General features: G+C 35.9%; 1 protein-coding gene across 3 annotated transcripts in view; it reads right to left on the bottom strand.

The window, feature by feature from the left end:
* Positions 1-12,316, bottom strand: part of LOC131672505 (protein DDI1 homolog 2) — a 659,212-nt gene that overhangs the window by 332,859 nt on the left and 314,037 nt on the right. The gene's annotated exons all lie outside the window — the stretch shown is intronic.

Raw genomic sequence — 12,316 nt, forward strand, 5'->3', positions numbered from 1 at the left:
GTAATCGAGTTATCAAGTTGATTATTCCAGCATCTAATATTATCATTTATTTTTTTATGCTTTACTTATTAAAAAAAAAAATTATTGTTGCAGTAAAAATCCCTTTTTCCTTTTTAATTTATTATATCATTATTATAGCTTAGGTTTCGTTTGAGGATAGGGTTAGGTTAGGTTGAAAATTTATCCTTATTAAATTTATTTTAAATTTTTATTTATTGATATTTTATAGGCATTCATTAAATTAAATATTTCTTCTTGTTTCTCTGCTATCTTTTTATCTAATTCTGCGATTTGCTTATTTGTCATATTTTCGTAGTCTTTCCCCTCAGTAATTTTGTCTTCTTTTGCTTCTTCTTTGCTAAGGTATATATTTTTTCTTGCCAATTCTATTTCTTTTAATATTCGTTTCTTCGGCTTAAATAGTTCCTGGTATAAATTTTTTAGAATTTTTTCATCTAGTTTCTTCGTTCTTCTTGGCTTCGCATTTTCTGGCTTACTTCCGGCGTGGTTAATAGGCTCTATTTTTACCTGTACTTCTTTTAGGATGTGTTTGTGCTCCACACAATTTTTCTTTTTAGGGATGGGCCCGAGTTCCCGAAAGATCCTCATACAATCCTGGCATTGATTGGAGTCCCTCCCGTGTTTGCATGCCAAGCTAATATTACTTGACAATAACAAGTTTATCCTATTGTCCAAGCTTGTTCTCGTCTCGGACTCCGATTTACCTACCGATATTACCGTGCGTTTCCTCTGAGTTTCTAACAATTTATGCCTACGCTGCTCCTCAGGAGTGCGTGCTCCCGGCGTACTAGCGTAGACTTGGGTAATTTGTCTCCTCCGTTTTTTGGAGAAGTTATATTTCTTGTCTTGGATTTTTATTTTTAAAAAGAGAAGAAAAACAGGGACATATATTATTTATGTGTAACGATTTTTTTCTAATCTAATCTATTTTCACTTATTTCCTATGCCAAACTTAATTTTTCGAGAATTTCGGTTAATTTTTCTACTTTTATTTTTAAAACATTATTGGAAATTTTTTGTTGTACAGCTAACTTCTTATTAATTTTTTTCTGTTTTATTACCGTTCTAATTTGTTTTTTGTAAATCTTATTGATTTTGATTAGATCTACGCAAATATTTCTATATTTATTTTCTAATTCTAGTTTCGCGACGCGTGCAATCAAACTGCGACCGTTATTATTAATTTTTGAAATGTCGGCGCTATGGTTATTTACTCTATCTATTACGGCTATTTGGTTGTCTTTTAACGATAGAATATCCTCGATTATTTCGTCTAACATATCGACTGCTTTATGGGAAAAATTATTAAAATTTACGAAAAGGGGCATAATAGAAAACAATTTTTAAGGTCATTCGCGACGCGCGGAGTGGAAATATTCAATTTATTCGGACCTACTGATATTATGCTACAACTTTTATTTGTCGATGAAAACCTTATTTTCTATTCCTGAATTAAGTCAGTGATTTTTTTTTTCTCTTTTTAGGAATTATATTTTTTTCTATTTTATCTTTCTCTTATATTTTTCTCATTATTATATATTTTTTTCACTGACGCAAGTCACGAGAAAGGAAATCCCTATTAATATCCCTTCCTTAAAAAATTATTTTCATTTAAGGAAAGAATATTCCTATAATTTTCTTGACAGTGATCCCTCCAGGCCTCCAAAATTTTATGTGACGTCGTGGCAACGACACAGCTCAGGTGCGCCTGAGACTTAGCGCAGTCTCAGGGTTTCGATGTCGCCAGAATTGCGATTTTTCGCCTAAACTGGCGTGGATCACTTGTAAAGAAATTTACTTAACCGAGGGGGATAGTGCCACAGAGCCTATACTTCTGCCTTTAGATTCCGATCGAAAGTCGTAATCCTTGGGCGAGAAGCACCACGGATCCTATCAATAGTAGTACCCAGGCTTTCCTAACAAAATTAATACCTGGAGCCTATCAAAAGTAGTCTCCAGATAAAAAAAAGGGGGGAGGCACGAGCTATTTCTTAATTAGAAGAAAGAAAAAAAAAAAGGAAATAAAAATTGTTTCGTTTGCTTACTGTTTTCTATTGAATAATACGCCTTTTTCGGCCTGCGCGTCCTTATTTTAAATTGGTTGATTTCCCTTGTTTTCTTGTTCCGCTTAGCTGTTTGACTTCCTGCTCCTCACTGATAACACTGCGTGATTTTTTCTTCAACTCCCTTGATTTTTTCCTTGACACTGACTGGTATTTCCTCAACTGCTTGATTTTTTTTTTTACACTTGATTTTTGTCTCCACACTCTCTGCCTCCCGAGGCTCTAACAGCTCTTTTTGTACACTGGGGGTGGCTGAGTGGTGAGTCCCTCTCTCAGCGTCTTGGTTTCGGGAGGAGTGGAGCAAGCGATGATGCGTTCATCGGCTTGTTTGTCTCTTCTTCTTTTCCTCACTGGGTTTTCGGATCCTAATTGGAGCGGAGGCGTGGAGAAAATCGGGGGAGCGGACGCAAAGGTACAGGCCTTGGCTCGCGAGATGGCTCCTCGAGTACCGTTCTCAACCAAGATTTATCCAATAAGCGGGTTTACTATAACTTAAAAATTATTTTTTGTATAAACTCGATAATTTACAAGTTACTTAGTGCTAGGGACAATATTGTAGGGTTTTTCCGCAATTACAGTTAATTATAATTTGTATTGAAAATAAGTATTACAAATAATTATAAGTATATAATTTGTATTGAAAATAAGTCATAAAGTATAATCTTATTATTTCACCCGCTGTATTGTACAGATTTATGGGTGGTTTATTAAATTATTCACTAATCATACAATTCTATTTAAGTTTTAATCGGAGTATTAATACAAGAAAAAAAACTTATGTAACTTAACAAGGCGATTATTTCCTAATTTCTTACAATAAAAATTTGTTTAACAACATAGTGTGCATATATAATTTTTTTGGATTTTCTCTGTTTTTCTTATTTTCTAGCTAATCCGTACTTCGGAGTGAGAACTCGACGAGAGGTTTGAGAAGTCATAATTGTCTGGGATGTATTGCGAAAGTTAAATAATTACATTTGGATAATTTTAAATTTTATTTCATCTCAATGAAAGAGGGCAAGCGTACTCGATATAGCTACGGTAAAAACTTTTAAGAGCTGAATTAATCCAACCTATTACCTAGCTATTGTAACTAAATCAGTATCTCGAAAAAAATTCATAAATTGCCTTATAGCAAATAATAATATCTATAATATGTGACTGAAGATTGAAAATATCTATAACTCATTATTTCTTATGCATCAATATTTCACGGGAAATTCATAGACCACTGATTGTATTACCGAGACACGTATTGATCAAATAGTATACTATAGTTAGGATCCGTATGATCTCCATTGAATAATAGCTTATATCGTTTACGACTAGTCTTCTGAAATAGCCATATTTCAGCCGTCTTTCTGGAATGCGTATCTTTGAAAAAAAACTACAACGATAGATTACAGAAACGCGTACAATTCGAGTAGTCTCCTTGATTTTGACTGGCGATTGGCTTCGTCACACTTAAGTAGGCTATGCTAATTCCCTAGAATTCGATTTTTTAAGACATTTTTATTAAATTAGTATCCCCGAAAAAAATTCATAAAATACCCGACCTGTTTACCGCGATACTTATAGTTCTAGCAGTATACTATAGTTGAATTCTGTATAATCTCCATTGAAAAATACCATTATTATTAAATGAGTAATCCCGAAAAAATTCATAAAATACCTGACCGGTTTACCGCGACACCTATGGTTCTAGCAGTATATTGTAGTTAGGTATCATATGACCTTTATTGATTAATAGCATATATCGTTCTCGACCAGTGTTTCAAAATAACCATATTTCAGCCATTTTGAATAAATCAGATCTCAGAAAGATTCCTAAAATATTCGACCGGACTACTGGGACGGGTATAGTTCTAGTATATACTATAGCTGAATATCATACGATCTCCGTTGAAAAATGCCATATACTGTTATCGACTAGTTCTCTAAAATAACCATATTTTAGCTATTTTTAAGAAATCAGTTTTTCGGAAAGAATTCCTAGAATACTCGACCGGATTACCGGGACACGTATGGTTCTAGTAATATACTATAGTTGGATACCATCTGATATCCAGTGAAAAATATCATATGCTTTTCTCGACTAGTTCTCTAAAATAACCATATTTCAGCCGTGTTTCTGAACTGAGTATCTTGGTACAAAACGTAATTTACAATAACAGATTAAAGAGACATGAATAATTCTAATAATAATTAGTCTCCTTAATTCTGTCTTACGATTGGCTTCTTTATTCTTAAGTAGGCTAGGTTAGTTATCTTGAATTCGCTGCTTTTGAGCCATTTTTATTAAATCAGTATCTTCTCTTTTTTCTGATACGTATGATATAAAAAGCAAAATCTTCAATTAATAAAGACGCGATGCCCATTTCCTAGCAATTCATGAGATTCTTCCCTTATTTCAGTATTTGTAGTCCCAAATTGTATTAAAAATAATTTATACATATTTGAAAGGCAGTCAAAGTAACCGTTAAATGCATATTGTTTTTGTCTAATATTTTCAAATTTGATTGAAGTTAAATCTAGATAATTCAAGAGTGGTACTGTTATTATGTATCGTATAAAAAATAATTGTATAGTTCATGCGGCCTTATCAAATATACGTGTAAAGATACGTGCAAATTTGTAGAGCAATAATCCAGTCATTACATGATTACTTTTACAATCGTAGCATAAACAAGCTATTGTGTATCTATAGTTATACTCTTGACGTATATTCGAGTATTATTATACTCGACTACTCTCTGGTAAAATACGCAACATATGTATCACACATACATTCGATTTCTGTTTTAAAATATTTATTTTTATTATTTGAAAAATTCTGAAATTTGCGACAATATCTAAATATGTTACAAGTTTACTCATCCTTTCGTACAGACATTTTTTTGTTATTTGTGATTGATTCCACTGCATATGTATCTATTAAATAGACTTAACAGTATTAGCTGAATCTTTTCACATTTTTTAATCTTCTACGTTATGTAGAAATGTTTTTTATGAGACTTTTGGAGATATTTATTCACTAGTAAGCTCACACACCTAACTTTTTCAAGCCGATTAGCCCATAAACACTGGCCATAAGCCGTTATTGATAGGCCGAAAGTATATTTTTTTATTTTTATTTCGTAGAATAATTTATTGACCTGAGATTTTAATTTAGTTGTCATTAGTTTATTTCATGCATTAACGATTCGTTACAAATTTTTTGTAAATTTAACTAATTTGATAGCCTGGATCAAATTTGAATGTTGAAAATCAGTACTCGAAACTTGTTTTATTGGTTTTCATAGATCAATTGAATACAAACGAAGAAATAGCAAAAATATGAAAATGTTTTCTTAATGAGCTTTTTATTTCTAACGGGGAACTGTCCCATTAACATAAAAATTAATGATAGGATGCAAAAACAAACGAATCCGGGCTCGGTTAAGCTTAATCAACTCGGCTTGTCTCTAGCTAGGGACTCCCGTCCACCAGGTATTGTCGGGGCGTCGCACAGTACTCAAAATTAGACGCAAATTGATGCAGGTCGTAATTTTTATCCGATTTAAGTCTTTCGGGTCTCAAACAAAAATTATTCCTTTTTGGAACAATGTAGGGCTGTCACGGTAATGAAATATAATTCCTGACTAAGTCAAAACTTATAGTTATGTAGATTGAAAAAAAAAATACCCAAACTATTCCGATATTTACTCGAACTAAATTTTCTCATAAATAATAAAATATCTTATCTTGAAAAGATATTTGGAACTTATTTAGGTTTAAATGACATTATAAAGAACTAAATAATCGAAATATGAACTCAATACAGATTTAAACGAAAGATTTATCGCTTAATATTTGATTAATCATTCACTGCCGTGAAATAACCTTGAAGATAATTGTGAAGGTTAAAGTTAAGGATACTATTGTATTGTTGGTTTAAAGTTACTTTAGGAAGATCTGTGGAGAAAATTTAGTTCGAGTAAATATCGGACTAGTTTGGGTATTTTTTTTTTAATCTACATAACTACAGGGTGTACAAAAAGTAACGAATCAAGGAAATAACTTTCCAGGTAGCAAAGCTTTTGCGAAGCTCAAGGTTGTTTTAGGACTAAGTTTCGACGAGGAATTCGATGGTGACCTTGGATTTGACTTTCAACCTTAATGTCAAGGTCATTTGGAGGTCAAGTTTTTTTTTTTAAATGGAAACCCCTATTTTCGACACTGCTAATCGAAAGAGCGGGAAATTTTACGACCAAACATGCACTCAGGTTGAGTGAGGTATGACCTTGAGCTTAACCTCAAGGTCATTTAGCCTCATCAAGGTATGGGTCGATGCCTGAGTGGTAGAGCGTGGCAAACATTTTTAAAAATTATTATAGCATCGACCCATACCTAGATGAGGCTAAATGACCTTGAGGTTAAGCTCAAGGTCATACCTCACTCATGACCTGAGTGCATGTTTGGACGTAAAATTTCCCGCTCATTCAATTAGCAGTGTCGAAAATAGGGGTTTCCATTTAAAAAAAAAAAGTTGACCTCCAAATGACCTTTACATTGAGGTTGAAGGTCAAATCCAAGGTCACCATCGAATTCCTCGTCGAAAGTTAGTCCTAAAACAACCTTGAGCTTCGCAAAAGCTTTGCTACCTGGAAAGTTTAGTTTATTTATTTACAACTTATATGTTACATTTGGTTTATATTTCTTATATTACTATTTGTGTCTCGTATCCAGTTTGTATAGTTGATTATGTATGTGTTTTGTGTGTGTGTGTGTGCGTGTGTGTGAGTGCGCGCGTGCGTGCGTGTGTGTATGTGTTGTGTAAATATGTGCCTTTGTAGGTGTGTCTGGAACTCTTGTGTCCCTGTCTTCTGCGCCTGCCTGTTCCTCTTTTCTTCTCATTTTTCTTCTGATTAATCTTCTCTTCCTCTTTCTCTCTCCAAGATCTGCCTTTTCCGATCTTCTGTTTTTTCTTCTTTTTTTTTTTCTCTTTCTTGGATGTTTTCTTTTCAGCTTTTCCTTTATTACTTTCTTTTGCCTTTTTCACCTTTGCCTTTCCTTTGCTTTTGCTCTCCTTCTTGCTAATCATTTCATCTATCTTTCTCCTTATTAAGGCTTTGACACCTTTTTCTTGTTTCTTATTGCTCCCTCTGCCTTTCCTTTCCTCAACCTCACTTATTTTTCCTTAGTATCTTATGATTTGGCTTCTAGTTTACCTTTTTCTTTCTCTTCTTCGATTCTTCTTCTTTTCCATTTTGCTCCATCCTCCAATACCTGCTTCCTCTCGCTTGTGTAGTTGCCGTTACTTGTGTCTTCTGTGTGTGTGTGCATGTGTATGTTTATGTTTGCGCGTATGTTTGTGTTTTGTGTGCATGTGTGTGTATGTATGTGTGTGTAGATGTTCCTGCGAGTCTTGCTTCTCTGTCTTCTGTTTCCGTCTCTCCTTAGGGTCTTGTACCTTCGTCTTCTTGCTTTTCTTTTTCTTTCTTCTCTTCATTTCTTCTTCTTTTCCATTTTATCTCCATCATCTACGCTATTTTTTCTTTGCTTCCTATTATTATTTTTTCCCATTCTTCCCCTTCCTTTCTGCTTTTTTCACATTTTTCTACTATGTGCTTCCAATTTTTTTCCTCATTCATACACATTCTGCATCTCTTATTTTCTTCTTTTTCCCAATACCTGCTTCCTCTCGTTTCATTACATAACCTAAACCTTTCCCTTATTTGCAGGCCTTTTATTCTTCCCTCTCCTTGAATTTCCTTTAACCTGTACCTTTTCATTTCTTCTTTCAGCTCTTTCCACTCGTTTATGTATCTTGATTTTTCTAGCTTTTCTTCTAGTTCTTTTTCATCTTTTTTCTTCAGCTAATCTCTTATTTCTTCCCAAAACTCTTCCCTCATTTCATCTCCCTCTTCTCTCTCTCTGTATATTTTACTTTTTTCCAGCCTTTCCTCTCTCTCCTCCTTCTTACCCTTTTTATCTTTTTCATTTCTTTCCCTTTTCTTTAATGCTCTACATGCTTCTTTTTTTATTGAGCCATCTCTTTCTTCTCTTATTTTGTTTTCATACTTCATTGCTCTTTCTAATGCTGTTTCTTTCATTTCTTGTCTTCCTGTTTCCCATCGTATTAGGTAACTTGGCGTGTTTCTATCTAATCCTAATACCCACTTTATGTATTTTAGTTGTAGTCTCTCTATTTCTTCATATCTCTTCCATCCCCAGATTTCTGTTCCATACATAATCACGCTTTTCGCCAGAGCATCGAACAGGTTCATCCTTAGCTCCCAGTTTTCTCTAAATAGCTTTTCTCCTAGCCTCCATAACTTTCCGAGTCCCATATTTATTTTTCCTTCTACCTTCTTTATCTGCTTTTTATTTCCGTTATTTCTGCTTATCACATATCCTAAGTAGTTGTACTCTTTCACCATCTCTATCTTCTCATCTTCCCATTCGAATTCTTCTTCCTTCCCCCTTCCTCCTCCTCTCCTGCATTTCATCATCTTTGATTTTCCTACATTTAACTCTAATCCCCTTTCTTCCAGGTATCTTTTTAATTTTTTCAGCATTGCTTTCATTCCACTTTCACTCTTTGCCATCATCACTATATCATCTGCGTATCCTAATGTCCATATTTTCTTCCTTCCTATCACTACCCCTCCTTCCTGCACCTGCTTGATCTTCCCTTTCAGGTCGGCGAAGGTAAGATTAAATAGCGTGGTGCTCAAAGGGCACTCTTGCCTTACGCCTTTGTAAGTCTCAAACTCCCCAATTATTTCTCCTCCAACTTTTACCTTACTACCTGTTTTCTTGTATATATCTTCTATTCTTTTCCTAATTTTTCTATTTATCCCTTTCTTTTTCATTATTTCCCATATTTTCTTCCTTTTTATTTTATCAAAAGCGGCCTTCATGTCTGCAAAGAATACGAACAGTTTTCCTCCTTTTTCCCTTATTTCCTTCCCTATTATTGTTTTTAATATAAATATCGCGTCCATTGTTCCTCTTTTCTTCCTAAATCCCATCTGCGTATCACTTAGCGTTTCTTTAGCTTTCCAGTTCTCTTTCCAGCTTTTTTCTCAGTATTTCCGCATATATTTTATATCCCGTATCCATCAGCGTTATTCCTCTATAGTTTCCTACTTCTTCTTTCCTCCCTTTCTTATATATTGGTACTATTATTCCCTTCCTCCATTCTTCCGGATATCCTTCTCCGTTCTATATTCCTTTTAAGCATTTTGTCATATCTTTTATCAAGCCTTCCGTGCCTTCCACCCACGCTTCATTTGCTATACCATCATCTCCTGTCGCCTTTTTCTTTTTCATTTTTCTTATTACGTCTTTTACTTCTCTTTCTTTGATTTCTGCACCTTCCTCTCCTTCGCTGTCTTCGGTTTCTTCCCCTTTACTTTCTTCCTGTTCTTTCTCTCCCAATTGTTCCTTGAAGTGCTTTATCCATTCTTCTTTCCCTATATTTTCATCTAATCCAATTCTTTTCTTCCTATTGCCATTCACTTTATCCCAGAATTTTCTTCTCGTCTTATCTGTTCTTATTTCTTCTGCCACTCTTTTCCCTTCATCTTCTTTTGCTTTTCTTATTTCCTCTCTGTATTCTTTCTTTGCTTCTAAGTATTTGCCTCTGTCTCCTTCCCCTTTTCTTACACCTTATTTAACTCTGCCATCACCCTATCCCTTTTTGCCTTACATTCTTTTCTCCACCAGCTTTTTTTTGATCCTTTTTTTCTCCTTATCTTCTTTTTTACAACTGCGTTCTTCACTCTATTTTTTATATCTTTCCATTTATCTGTTCCCTCTATTGCGTCTATCCATCTCTGATACTCCCTTATACCTTCGTCACTCCAGTCGCCTATGATTCTTTCTTCCTCTTCTTTTCTTTCTTCCGCTATTTTGTCTCCCAATTCCACCTCTATTGGTAAGGGGTCCGACTTTACCCTCTCCTTTATTTGAACCCTTTTTATCGCTTCATCACCTTCCTCGCTACCTGCTACATAGTCTATCATTGTCATTCCTCTCGCTCCTATATATGTTATTTCTCCCTCTTCATCTCCTTCTTTTCTTCCATTCGTCATCACTAAGCCCATTTCTCCTAGCCATTTTATCATTTCTTCTCCCTCTGCGTTTAACACTTTATCCTTGGCCTTTATTTCCTCTAGGTTTTCTTCTGTCTCCCATTCTCTTCCTTCGTTTCCTGTTTTTGCGTTGAAGTCTCCTCCTATAATTATTGTTTTTCCTCTGTTCTCCTCTATCTCTTCGCTTAGGCATTCATAGTTTTCCTTCTTCTCATGTTGCATATACACCGATGCTATCGTGTATTCCCTCTCTCCGATCTTTATTTCTCCTACTATTACCTCACTTGTCCTTTCTTTCTTCCATTCAACCTTACTCATCCCTTTCCTCTCTCTTACCGCCATTATTGCTCCCCCTATTTCTCTCCCCCTTCTTCCTTCCCTTCTTGAGTCCCTCCACTCTATGCTGTACCCTTTCAGTTGTTTCTCCACACCAGTTCTTGCCCCTTGCCTCTTCACCCAGATTTCCGTTAGCCCTATTATGTCGAATTCCCTAACATATTCCCAGTCGTCTTCCGCCATGCTCCTCACCCCCGCCACGTTCCAGAATAGTATTTTTACTGCCTTTCTCCCCTCTCTCTCCCTTCTCTCCTCTCTCTCTCTTTTATCCCTATTGTTTTCGAAACCCTTCCACCCCCCTTCCTACCATTTTTCCCTCTCTCTCGCTCCACCACCATTCTTCTTCCTCTGATTTCACTCCGTTATGCCACATCTTTACCTCTTTATCTTTACTTCTTATTTCTTTCGCTTTCCTTCTTACTTCTTCTCTTATCCTTCTCTGCTTCCACGTCCAGTCCTGATCTATGTATATCATTTTCTGTGCCAGATTATTTTTCTTCTTCATAATTCCTTCTTTTTGTTCCCATGACGCGCATCTAATTTGCCACTTGTTTTTTCTTCTTTCTCTCCGATCATCTCTCTCCGCTGTGCTTCCTATTCTTCTCAGATTCACTATATCTCCTTTCATTTCTATTACCTCCCTTAACCAGACCTCTGCCTCTCCCTTCTTTTCCCATTTTAACTCACCCTCTAAGTCTGTCACTATTATATTTTTTATCCTACTTTCTCTATCCATTTTTTCTCTCATATGCTCTAATTCTTCCTTATTGCCTACTTCTGTTCCTCTTTGCTTCTTGTTTCCTCCTTCTATGCTTTCTTTTAGTTTCACGCACTCCTCTTCCAACTGGTCCATCCTCTCTTCCCATTTTTCCTGCAGTTTCTTTTCTCTACGTTCTGCTTTTTCCCTTTCTTCTTTCGTCTCTTTCTTTCTTTCTTCTCTCTCTCTCTCTCTTGTTCTTTCCTAACTTTTCCTATTTCCTTCTCCCACCTTTCTTCTCTTCTTTTCCCCTCTGCCTCCATTCTTTCCATTTTTCCCATTATTTCTTTAAACATTTCTGTCCATTCTTTCCTTTCCTCCTCCCATACCTCTCTTAATTCCCTTATGTCGGTCCGTATCTTTTCCATTATATCTTCTGCACCACTACTTTTTCCCACTTCTCCTATCGTGTTGTCCAATTCTTCTCCGCCCTCCCCATCCATCTCGCTTCCCTCGCTCTCACTCTTGCATCTCTGCCTCTCTCATTTCTCCTCTATTATTCTCCCTCAGCCCCTCCCCGCTCTTTCTCCCCCTCGCCACCTTTACTCTTTTTTTCTTATCCTCCTCTGGGCCTTTCTTATCCAACCTTCCACCTTTATCTCTTAATTTTTCTGTTGTCACAAATCTTTCCATCCTATCCCGTACGCCTTAATTCGACTCTCTATAACTACCCGTGATCCCACCTTTATTCCCTGTCTTACCTTTTCTGTCTTTGCCTTTTTACCGCCCCTCCTCTCTGCCTGCCTTTCCCGCTTTCTGATTTTCTCTCTTAACCTCAACTTTTATTTTTTTTCTTTATTCCTTTCTCTCTGCTTTTTCCTGCTCTTCTCCAGGCCTCTCTCTCTTCTCCACTTCTCCTCCACCTCCACGCTCTTTTCACCTCTATTTCTCTCCTCAAACACTTTTCCTCTTAGACTTTCTCACCAAAACTCGCGCTCACATCCAAGACACGTCCACACTCCCCTCGAGTGAAATCTAACCTCTACCTGGAAAGTTATTTCCTTGATTCGTTACGTTTTGAACACCCTGTATAAGTTTTGACTTAGTCAGGAATTATA

The sequence above is a fragment of the Phymastichus coffea genome, unplaced genomic scaffold (assembly GCF_024137745.1).
Source record: "Phymastichus coffea isolate CEN01 unplaced genomic scaffold, Cenicafe_Pcof_1.1 PCOF00012, whole genome shotgun sequence".
Taxonomy (NCBI): domain Eukaryota; kingdom Metazoa; phylum Arthropoda; class Insecta; order Hymenoptera; family Eulophidae; genus Phymastichus; species Phymastichus coffea.